Source organism: Vidua macroura, chromosome 1 (assembly GCF_024509145.1).
Source record: "Vidua macroura isolate BioBank_ID:100142 chromosome 1, ASM2450914v1, whole genome shotgun sequence".
Lineage (NCBI taxonomy): Eukaryota > Metazoa > Chordata > Aves > Passeriformes > Viduidae > Vidua > Vidua macroura.
This window is the reverse complement of record NC_071571.1, coordinates 137,763,970-137,776,647: the sequence shown is the minus strand read 5'-3', so window position 1 is coordinate 137,776,647 and position 12,678 is coordinate 137,763,970.

The following is a 12,678-nucleotide window of genomic DNA, read 5'->3' as shown; positions in this document are numbered from 1 at the left end:
TAAAAGCAGATGATATTTCTTTTATATGTGGAACTGAACATCTCTGATGTCATGTCATCTGAAGGGTAAAATGAGACATTTTTGAAAAATAGTATGAGTTTCTTACTAGATAAACCCAACTTTCTTCTGCTTATACTTAGTTTTTATATATTTTGAGAGCTTAAGTTCAGCTTTTCTATCTTCAAGCAGCTTCCCACTCACCTCTTCAAAGGACTTTTTTTTTTTTTTTTTTTTTTAAACAGATAGAGTGTTCTGGAGAGCAATTATGTGAATTATGCACAATTTCTGGAGCTAGTTAATAGGTCCCATTGAACTGCCAAAGCTTTGGAAATACATCTGTAAAATGCCAATTAAAAAAAATATATAATTAGGCTAATATGAATTACTACATTATTACACTTTTTTTTTAATTAAAAAGAGAATAATGAAAAAAAGTGCAGAGGGCATATTTATTTCTCTCTAAGAGAATCACATAGAAATGAAATAATATGGTGTCCTACCTTTACTAGCTATTTTTCATCTACCTCAAGGCAAAATAAAGTAGTAAACTCTGTAATAATCTATTAAACAGATCATATCAGAGAAAAGTTTCGTATTAGCAACATGGGCTGATTTTATTTGCCCCAAGTATTTGACATATTATGGTATGGAATTTTGGGTTTAACTCTTGGGTACTATTTATCCTAACTACTTCACAAAAGTTTTCCAAAAATATTGTTCAAATTTTCTGTATATTAATGCAGAGTATTTTTAATTTTTGAAAGCATTTTCTACCATTGTTTATATATAAAATGTTAATAATAGCAATTTTTAAGGATGACAGTGTTTCAGAAATGAAGCTCTGTATTTGCTAGTGATCAGATATGTCCTCAATGATTTTTTATCTTCAGTTTCAACCTGATGAGAGAAGATTAATGTGTAAGTGAAGTATTTGGAAGTGGAGATTATAGCAGTGCATGAGTGAAGCTGTGGTACATTTCCTATGATTATCCAAAGATTCCAGATGTCTCTCACAATCTTCAGGTAGTCATAGCTCTATTCTTATACCAGTGGCGTATAATGTCAGTGTCATTATATGCTCTTCTACTTCTGAAATGGAAAAGCACACATATATTAATATTTATCAACAATTTTTTTCTCTTTTTTTTTCTCTTTTTTTTTTTTTTTTTTTTTTTTTTATTTTGGTGGTGGTATTTGTCATGTTTTGTTTTTTTTCTTTTCCCCCAGCTTGATACAAGTAGCAAAAAACCATCTGGTGTTAATCTCCACTCTGATTGATAAAATAATGCAGCATCTAGGCAAACCTACTATTAAAATGAATACAAACAAACCAACACAGATTAACCTGGCATGCCACAATGCACACACAAGTACTCCAAGTGTAGGTGTTTGGGTTTTTTGTATGAATTGAATGAAAGTTACATATACTTTGACCTAAAGTGAATTATGAATTTAATAAAATTTTAGGACCAAACTCTCCTCCTGGAGTCACCAGAATAATTTGTGAGTCATTGAACATATTACAACAGAAACAGTATCATTATTTGGCCTTAAGGAAAGGATTATGATCCTATGGGTCAGCAAGATTCTGGAATGGGAAATGAGAATTTATTTCTAATCCTGATTCTTCAAGTATTATTAAAGGGGTAGAATCAGTTACTAGATTATGCGATTAAGACAAGAACCAGTGTTTTATAAATGTGCAAGTTCCATTTGTATTTAGCATTATTTTTTCCCTCAGTCATAGCAAAAACTTTTTCTAAATTTCTTGTATTAATTTTGATGTGTCAAACTAATTTTAAAGTAATAACAGTAATTTTAAGACAAACATTGAAATTGTTATGTTGAAGGGTTAAAATTAATTAATCAGTTCTGCCTGTTAAAATCTTGAGATTTGAAAATAACAAAATATAACATAATTTTTCATTTTTTTTAAAGTGCGGAGTTTCAGTTAATTGCTTTTTTTGTTTGTATTTGACTTTTATCTTTTGATTTTTAAGCTGTCAGGATAAACAAACAAGGTCATATTTTCGAAACTGTACAATTTATGCATTTAGCAAATATTTTTGAAATATTTGTAATGAATGTTGAAAGAGTAAAGACAAGTTATTGAAAAGAGTGCAATCAAGAAAATACAGAGGAGGAAAAAATTTTACATTGTATTTCAATGTAACACAATGTTTGCTGGTTTTTGGGTATTTCATAGATAAGATGCATCTGTTTAATGTCACCTGTAATGATAATGCTTGAATTCACACAGTCTGAATCAATCTATAGATGCATCTTTATAAATCTAATTTTAACATATGCATATGTCAAATTTATTCTGATGAAACTGAAATACACACATATTATTAACTGTTTTTCTGAATTGTCTCATAAAGAGGAACCTCTGTTTCTTTGTCTGAAAATTTGCTTATTTCAACATTCACCTCCTTACTTCAATTTTCTCTATTTGGGCTATCCATCGATGATTATAGACATGTCTTAGAGGACTGTATTATCAGGTGAATTTGATGACTATAAAATATCAATCGTTTATATACATTCAGAGGATATCGGAGTAAGCTTTGCTTTTTTTTTTTTTTTTTTTTTTTTTTTTTTTTTTTTTTTTTTTTTTTTCTTTTTCCTCTACTGTTCCTGGACTATAGCCCAGAATTCTTCAAGGGGCATGTATTCATGTATTTGGCCTGGAAAATATTCACAACATCTTGAAAGTCACTGAGGTACAGCACTGGAAAAAAGGCCAAGTACATGGTGCTCAGGCATGTAGCATGTTAAAAACCAAAATCCCTAGATAGATATGATGGTGTTTGCTGTTCTGGAAGCATTTTGAAGTGGTGTTTAAAACATGCATCCATGTCTATTAATTTAGGAATAGACACTTTATACAGCATATGCTCAGAATGGATCCATAAAAGCCAGACATTAAATTGAGCACTGCTTAATTGAACATTCCTAGTCAAAAGGAAGCACCAAGGAAAAGGGTTCTGTGGCTAACTGTAACTAATCAGACTCTGCTACTACAGTGCATGCCACACTCTGAAATTAAAAGAAGCATCTTCCTGGAATGAGAAGCAAGAGATTCACAGTGCTATGTGTCCATGGATCTTGTTACTGCAAAGGCAAAGTGCCATGGCACTTATTCAGAAGATCAAAATTCTACTGCCACTTTTCTTCTTGTATGAAAGAAATTAACCCACAATTGGGTACAACAAGTTAAGAAATATACAGTAGTGTACATTTCTTTATTCTTGTTATACTATAAATATTTAAATAGTTGCAAATTGGTTGTTTCTGTACAGGAAATTAATGAACACTTGTAGGGTGACTGCAGTGGCTAAGAATGATACCTATTTATTTTCAACTGCAAAAATAGATGGCTAAAGAGTAGCTTTTTTCATAGCATTTAGAACCCATGTAGAAGAGAGACAATGAAAAAGAAGTAATACACATCAATAACTTCAAGCCTCATTTAATATATATTTCCTCATTAAGAATTTCCAACTACAAAGTAAGATTCAGTTCTTGTGACATAGAGGATGAATCAAAAAAGAAGAAAAAAATAAAAGCTCTGATAAAGCTGTGATCTGTTCTTTTGGAAGAAGTTATTTAATTAGGAATTTATTTTGTGTGCACACAAAACTTACATTGAACTCTCAAGTATCAAACCACAGTCTGTTGATACATTTTAGTAGGCCACCTGTATCTGAAATTTGACAAAGCCAAAGGTCATGGTCTGTCTTTGTAAACCCTTGTTTTAACTTCAAGATATCAAGTTTTGCAGTCTTACACAGCTATCTACTGTTCTGAAACTTAAAGCCATTTTGTCCTTGCATATCAGCTTTTGAGGGTTGATGGCTATCCCCATCCCTACTGTTCTTTAGCTATGCTTCATCTGGGCTATTAGGTGACTCTGTCCACTGTCAGTGGGAATCCATTGTGTTTCTCTTCTACTCTTCTAACAGTGCTTTTCTCCTGAATATACTGTAAAAGATATTTTACCATCCAGTACTGTCTATTCTGCCCTCTGGTAACAACTCTCCTCCCTCCCTATTCACAACAAAGACTCTGTGTGTCTCCATTCCGGTTTTAATCGCTATCCTATTTTATTCCTCTGCTCAAATTATTTCATTTCTTTCCCCTTTTAACCTTGTCATCTCTTCTTTTCATCTTACCTGCTTCACTGAGTGTTGCATCCCGGGTTTGGGTTCAGATTAGGGGTTCTGATTTTTGTTAGTTTGCTGTGTACCCTCGTGCATCCCCCGTGTTCTCCCCCCTCTTGCGGTGGTTAGCTCCAGGCCCCCGCCACTCCTGTGACCACTCCCCTGTCCCATCCCAGGAGTTCTGTGTCTGTCACCCCATTCCCACGATCCTGTTTGCCCCGGAGCCCCGTGTCCGCCCCTGTCGTGTTCCTGTTGGTTGCTGTGGTACACATCATCGTCACGGTGTCTGTATTCATTGGGCGGGAGGGCTCCCGTCCTCCCGGTCCCACCCCTATTTCATCCCGCTCCCCCCCCGGTCCCAGTGCCACTTTCATCCATGTGAGGTTGGGAGCAGTCTGCGACTTCTCCATCGCGGCTCTCGTGGCCAGTAAAGCATCCAGCCGCCACACGGACGGATTTGGATGTTCTCCCTGCCTCTTCATTTCCTCCCTCACGCCGATGGCAAAGCGTGGCCAGCCCACCCCGGAGCGCGGCAGCAAAAGTGCCCGGAAATCACGGCAAGCACCGGCCCTGATGAGAAGTCGAGGCGCCCAAGCCGGGCACTCAGGAGCTGACCGGGGCCGAGAAAAATAACATACTGCTGGTACTGAGCTCTCATGTTCACCTGTCATTTCCCTTTGACTTGAATAAAGTTCCACCCATTGTCCAGTAGTGACCTGAGATTGAGGCTAAAATATCTCTGCTAGTCTGACATATGTCCAGATATTTTTATAGTGGACCATAAATTGGATCTTTATAAAACCACTAGCATCTTCCAGCAGGTTCCTGCTTTTGGGTTTTTTTGGTTGGTTGGTTGGTTTGTTGGTTGGGGTTTTTTTGTTGGTTTATTTTTTTGTATTTTTTAAATGTTTGTTTATTTTTTGTGTTTTTTTATTATTTTGTTTTGTTTTGTTTTGTTTTTGGGGTTTTTTCACTTCCCGTAAAGTCTTCAGTTCTTAGAAGATTTTCTTACTGAGAAGCGGACATCAGGACAACAGTTTGTAAAACATTGTGTATGTCTTCATAAAGACTAATCTGAGTTACATGACTTGAGTTTTAATTTTGTTTTAAAAATACCACAGAAATATCTACCTTGTTTTGAATGGGCTGTGGTTAATATTTTGTTTAGGTAGGTCCTTTTCTATTTATAAGAGTTGAAGCTGTATACATGGTGTCTTTCAAGACACAATTCAAAAAGAATGAAACTCCAAGCATTTTTTTCACTTGAATGACAGTTACACTTAATATTCTGTCCTGAAACTGCGGCGTTGCTTGTTGTTTTCCCCGGTCCCAGGCAGCTCCAGAGAGCCTGAAATGGTGCTGATTCTTGGTGGGACTGGGGACTGCCATGATTCCTGGGCGCTTCTGCTTTCCGCGCACTGGGGCGGGCTGGCCACATTCCGCCATTGGCGCGAGGGGCGAGACGAAGAGGCGAAGAGACGAAGAGACGAAGAGCCTTCATCCACGTGGAAGGCTGGAAAGCTTTAATGGCCGCGGGGAGCTGCAGTGGAAAAGCTGTGACTCGCTCCCAGCGCCGCGTGGACGAAAATGGCCCCGAACAAAGGAAGGCATAGGGTTCTATAGGGGGTGGGCCAGGGGAGGCAGAAGCTCCCTCGCCCAATGGGTGCAGGCTACAGGAGAGTGACGTAGACCAGGGTAACCAATGGGGACGCGACAGGGGAAGACCGGGTTCCGGGGTGAATGGGGTTGCGGGAGGGGAGGTGACCAACACAGAACTCTCCGGAGTGGACAGGGAGGTGGTTACAGGACTGGCATGGTGAGCTCCAATGATAAGTAACCTGGAGTGGGCTACCGTGGGGGGGTGGGGGGGTGTGGAACATAGGGGGTGCACGGGGGTACAAAAACCCAGCTAACTAACACATATCAGAACCCCTAATCTGAACCCAAACCTGGGATGCAACATGAAACCTCAACAATTAAGGAACTGCTTTGAGGAATGCTTTGGTTAAGAAAAGGTAGTATCGTCAATATGGTCACTGTAAATTTCACATGGATAAAAAAGTAACATTTTTATCTTGGACAGTCTGTAAGGATAGGGGTTTGAGAAAAGAGCAAGAGGATGAACAGAGAGATACCAAGAAAATAATTAGAAAATACCAGAGACGTGACAGACGTTTTTAAGAGTTTTAAGGTCACATATTTTTATCACAGTTTATAGACTCCTGAAATCGAATTCTCAGAAGGTAATGTTAACTTAGACACAACACCATGCTCAGAAGGCTATTGGGCATTTGAATCAGAGCTATCAGAGTTCTATTTTGTCAATTTAGAGCTCAGTCAGGCTAAGCTCAGCTGAGGTGCATGAGCAAGTAGATGTGGCTTTGAGTGTTTAGATAAATCAGCCTTATCAGCCGGGCAGTTCATAGGCTAGATAATTTTGATTGAAATTGCATTTTATCTCAGTAGTTACTCTTAAACTGTTAAAACATTGTAAAATGCCTACCTTAATACTCAGTAATTTAGAAAGTTGATTTAGAAAGTCTTTGGAAACTTGCAGACTATAGTAATGCATTATCTGTATGTCTTCATCCTAGAATTACCCTTCCCCATGTTTGGCTTTGATGTGTAAAGAACTTGGATTATGTGCACTGCATCTTCCCTAGGCCTTAAATATGAACATTGTATTCAGATAAAAGGAAGGGAGAAATTAAGTTTAAATGGATATTTTCTTAACATGTGTGAAACATGCTTTCTGTTTATTTTCTCTAAAAATTGTTAATATCTCTGTTTTTTAATCTCCAAAGATGTTTCATGGCCTCTGTTCTTTAAGTTCTTATTATTTCATAACTTATTTTTTGTTAAGAAAATGTTGCTTACATATATACCCAAGAAAGGTATTTAATGTATACACAAAAAGTTTACCTAATTTAATCAATTTAATTATCACAACATCTGGCAGACCTGTTAAAGATACAACTATAGATTGAGAGATTTACATTTCTAAATCAGTATATGAAAGGGGTTGGAAGTTTAGTAGTAAATTCAGAGAGAACAGATTAGGCACTAGTGATTAGAAGTGATTAGGTCACTGTGCAGTGGGGTTGTTGTATTTTAAGGTCAGAAGAATCTTAATGGTCTTCTTACTGAGCTGATATAATAACTCTGTTGTATAAGCTGTTTTGGTAATTTCAACAATAAGTTGAAATGTGGATTACACTAAGGTTTTTGGCTTGTTTGGGAGGTGGGAATGCAATTTTTGAGTTAGCTATTCATGATTAACACAGTGTTAAATATCTGAATCTTATGTCAAGTCAGAATTCTCTAATTCCTAGTAATTGGACTTTGTTTTGCTTTTGTCTACTAAATGGAGTAGCTCGATTATTCAATAGTATGTCATAGGATTGGGATGAAGCTGCTTCTGTCTTAATTGCAACAAATTATATAGTGATTTCCTTACGTTTCTTATTAAGAAGTGCACTAATCAGACCCAAAATACTCTAGAGACAGTTTTCAGATACTTATTAAACATTTTCTTATCCCTTTTGTAATGTTGCTTTTCATTTCTCCTGTTCCCTCTCTCCAGTACATAGTATCAAAAGTAGGAAAGGCCTTAGCATTGTGATAAAGGCCTGGAGAACATTTTATACTTCATACTGTGTGAATGTAGTTTTACTGTGATATTCTGTCTTCTCTAAATTTCAGTTGCACAGCAAATTGAATTACGAAAAGCTTGCCTCAGTGATCCTGCTTTGTCATTATGTTTTTGAATGCCTAACTCTGTCCACTTTTCAAGTACTTGTCGATACCATGTAGGTAGATGTTACTCTTCTTCATCACTGAATAATGTCCTATTTTTTGACCTTTTAAAAGTCTCACCTTCATACAGGAAGATGTAGTTCTACAGCCAAGTATACAATGATACCTCTTCCCACAAAAACATTGAGCTTGTAACTTTTGGTCCAGTATCATGGCAACTTATTATTTCTTTCCCAGTTATGTGTAGAATGGTAGCTGGAAAGTCAGCAGAAATAAGAGCAAAGGATTTTGGAAAGTGTCCTTTGATTTCTGATACTCTGAAATTTCTTTCTAAGCATTATTTTCATGTGTTTTGGCCAACTAACAGAGAAATAGTAACAGGAGTTTTCTCAGCTGGATTCAAAGGCAAGTCTGAATTCAAAGGATTTCAATAAATGAAATAAAATACTGTAGCATAACTCAGATGATCTATCCAAAAATGCCTCTGATAAAAATAAGCCTTTTCCCACGCTTTAATGTCTTGCAGTCAAGCTTTAGTCTCGGGATATCCTCAAATGGGAAGAAATTAAAAGAATATTTAATGCTTCTTTCTCAGATATGCTAAATTTCCTTGCTGGACCATTTGCCCAACTTGACAACCTTGTTTTTCCTTTCTTCCCTTCCCCATATCTAGAAAGTTCATCATCAGGTGTACTGTAGTCTGTGTACATCTTATCTTATTCTGTATTTATCTCCCTGAATCTAGAAGAAAAAAAATGCAACCTTTCTTGTCGCAGTGCGCTGTCGTATCGTGCTGGGCAGCGACAGCAGGGGCGCGACTTTCCCCCTGTGAGCTCTGCTATTCCCAATTATCACTTGGTCCGGCGCAGGAACAGATAACGATGACACGGGTCTTGTGGTAGAACTGGATGGATTTATTCCTGGACTCCAAGACAAGGCTTAGGGTGGTCTGCACAGGTTTTTATAGGGGGAGTGGTATAGGGCAACCAACCAATGAGGGCATGGAAGGGGAGGAATCTAGGGTAGGACTAACATTCTATAAACCTATCAGGGAGGGCAGAGGAGGGGGATAATACAAAGTAACAAATGGGGTATTGAATACTACAAGATAGACAAGGAACACTCTGGAAAAAGGGGTAGGGATAGGGAGGATTGACAACTTGGGAGGGAGGAAGTTAGGGAAGGGTTTGGGGAGATTGGCAACAAGGGAGGGGAGGAGATTAGAGAGGAGAATAGTGGGCAAACACAAACTCAAAAATTAAAATAATTTTCTTTATCTAGTATGCATGTTTGGTTTAAAACTCAATCTGTTAATGACACTGGAGACAGCTTTGATAGGAGATCAATCTTCAGTGTAAAACAGTGATGAGGAAAATGTCAGATTCTCATAGGTCATTTACTCCCTCACTCACCAATGAAGAATTGTTGGATGCTTTATATTGTCAAGCATTTTAACCAGTCCAATGTTAAATTGGCTGAGTGATTGAGTACTCAATATTGACACATAGTTAAGCAGTATATTCTAGGCATGGCTTTATCTCTTTATTTGTATTTCTGTCATTGTTCATTGTTTTATCTCACTAAAGCAATCATTAGACTCTTGTGTTCTGCTTCAACCTACTTTATATTTGCCTTATTTTTTTTGCATCAGGTACTCATCCTTCTGCCCTGCATTCTTCAGGTAAGCAGAATAAAACAATGCAAAGCAGTCATATCAGCTTAGCAAAAGTAGAGAGAAATCTGTCTTTCATACCTTCAGTGTGACGAAAAGTATCAACTATTCTGTGGTGAGTTTTCATGGTCAATTTTTGGTAATTGGATGGATACAGGAGTGGCTTCAGGGAGAAGCTGCTGGAAGCTTCCCCTAAGTCTGCCAGATCCAATGCCAGCTGACTCTGAGATGGACTCACTGCAGTCCAAGGATGAGCCCATCAGAGAGGATGGTTAAACCTCTGGCATGATTTTATTTAGGAAGCAGAACAGAATCTGTGCAATAGTAAACACAGCTGAAGAGAGGAGTTAGACTATATGATAGAAGCAACTCTGCAGATTCCAAGGTCAGTGAGAATGAAGGGGTAGAAGATGCTATAGGTACCACAGAAAAGCTTCCTTTGCAGCCTGTGGTGAAGACCATGGTGAAGCAGCTGTGCCCCTTCAGCCCACGAAGGTTCACAGGTGTTCAGAGATCCACCTGCAGCCCTTGGAGAAGCTCCCACTGGGAAAAGTGGATGCACCAAAAGAGGCCTGTGAAAACATGGGAAGCCTGTGCTGGAACAGAGTGCTGGCAGGACTTGTGGACCCATGGAAGAGCCCTACACTGGAGCACTCTGTTGCTGAAGAGCTGCACATCTGCACTCTGCGATGAACTGCAGCAGACATGAAGGATTCACACTGGAGAAGATGATGGAGAACACTGTCTTATGGGATGAACCCCACAATGGAACAGGGAAAGAGTGACAGGAGTCTTCCCCCTCAGAAAGGTGGACCAGCAGAAACAAAATGAGACCACAACCCACATTTCCTGTTCCTATCTGCCACAATGGGGGAGGAGATATAGAAAATTGAGTGTGAAGTGTGGGGTGAAATTTTTATATTATTTATTTTATTTCTCATTACCTTACTTTGATTTGATTGTCATAGATTAAATTAATTTCCTTGAGTTTGTTTGGTCTGTGATGGTAATTGGTGAGGGAGATGTCCCTGTCCTCTCTTGATCCATAAGCCTTTCATTTTATTTTTCTTCCCTTGTCCAGCTGAGAAGAAGTGATAGAGCATCTGTGGGTACCTGGTGTCCAGGAAGGGTCAAGCTCACCACAATGACCATTTAAAAATCAGATGCTTCACATCTTCACAAGTGTTAACAGTTGACTTCTATACCCATATCACCTTCATGGCATTCACTTTTCTTATTAACCAAACTACCACAACTTGTTGCATCCTGGGATTGGCTTTTAGGAGTTCTTATTTCTGTTAGCTAGCCGAGTCCTGTGTACCCCCGCGCTTCCCCCGTGTTGTTCCCCCCCCACAGTTTGTGGCCCCATGCTGCCTACCGTTGGGCTTTTCCCCTCTGCCGCTCCTGTAACCACCCCCCCCGTCCGGCCTCGGGAAACCCCGTGCCGGCCACCCCAAGCCACACGATCCCGCTCAGCCCGAGGCTCGGTGCCCGCCCCTGCGGGGTTCTCTGGTTGGTCGCTGTTGCTGGCGTCACCGCCACAGCAGCTGTCCCTATTGGCCGGCAGGCCGTGGATCCTCTCGCCCCGCCCCTCCATAAAATCCTACCCCGCCGGCAGCCAGAGGCCATTTTCTCCCATGCGAGTGCCGGGAGCGGTCGTGTCTTTCCATCGAACCGCGCCACGTGATCAATAAACCGTTCCTGCCAAGCACGGAGTAAATGGACAAATTCCTTACCTCTTTACCAGATCCCTAGCGCACGGTAACAGAGGCTGGCCAGCCCACGCGCCCGAGACACGGAGCCGTGTCCGGGAACCCGCGGCAGCAAACCCCGGCAGCACGTGGAAGCTACGCCACAGCCGGGCTCCCAAGAGCCGCGTGCAGCCGGGGAGAGCGAAAACCCACGCCACAACAACTTAATTCCAATACTACATCAATATATACTACTTATTCTGAAAATTATCATTAGGAGCAAGGACTTGGACTCAATGATCCTTTAGTGTGCTTGAGATGTCCTCTGTTCACATGATACTTTTATATAACTATACTATTATATGTATACTTATTTGGTTTTGCTAAGAAACTGCTTTTAATTTAAATTAATTTAATTTAATAAATATAAAAAACAAACATAAATATGAATAAAATTTTATCTATAAGTGCTATAAAGAGGTAGAATAAAAGTTGTGAAAGAGAGATCACAAGTAGTTTATATGAATAACATGTGTAGTTACAAAATAATCATTAAGTCATATTCATAAGAAAGCCCTGAACTCTTGAAAAAACAACTGGCATAAGATAAGCAAATATGGCATTTAATTTTACTAAAATAGAAAACCAAATTTGAGATGTCAGGAACTCATGAAAATATGATGACCTGTGCATCATTCTGTATGTTCTGGCTCTAGTAAAACAAAATATTGAAAGGGGAAAGAAGGTTTGAATGTTAAAATAGGCAGGAACATGATGCTTAAATTTACAGAGAATATATATTTTTTTAAATCCAGTTATTTTTTTTCCCTACAAGTTTTAAAAAAGCAGTTATAGCTAATATATTTAAATAATAATATTTGTGATAAGTCTGGAAGATATGGGAGAAAAAAAAAACCCTCTGAATACTGCAAATGATTGTTTATTTGGTCTGGGGAAGAAACAGACACTAAGGAAGAGAAATAGCAATCAAGAATTTTATGGTTAATGATGGCCATATTGCACAACTATTGTGCGTCACAGAATAACAACCTGGAAGGACAGAGTAGACAGCTTGTAACTGAAAATCACAGATTATCTCAGAAGGAAAAAAAGAGCCAATAGAGAGAACATCAAGAATGTTAAAAATTGGATAGGAAAAATATCAATATGTCCCTTTGTGTGTGTATGTATAGGCGTATACAGGAACATTTGCAATTTCTCTCATAATTTCACTGGCATTGGTTTTCCATAATATAAAATGGAATATTGAAATTTCAGTCTCAACTTAGAGAGATAAAACAAACTATGTTTCAAAATATATGTTCTCCTGACCTTGAGCTTGCTGACAGTTCTACTTGCTCTCACCAACTCTGTTTTTCAGTCCATCAGTAAG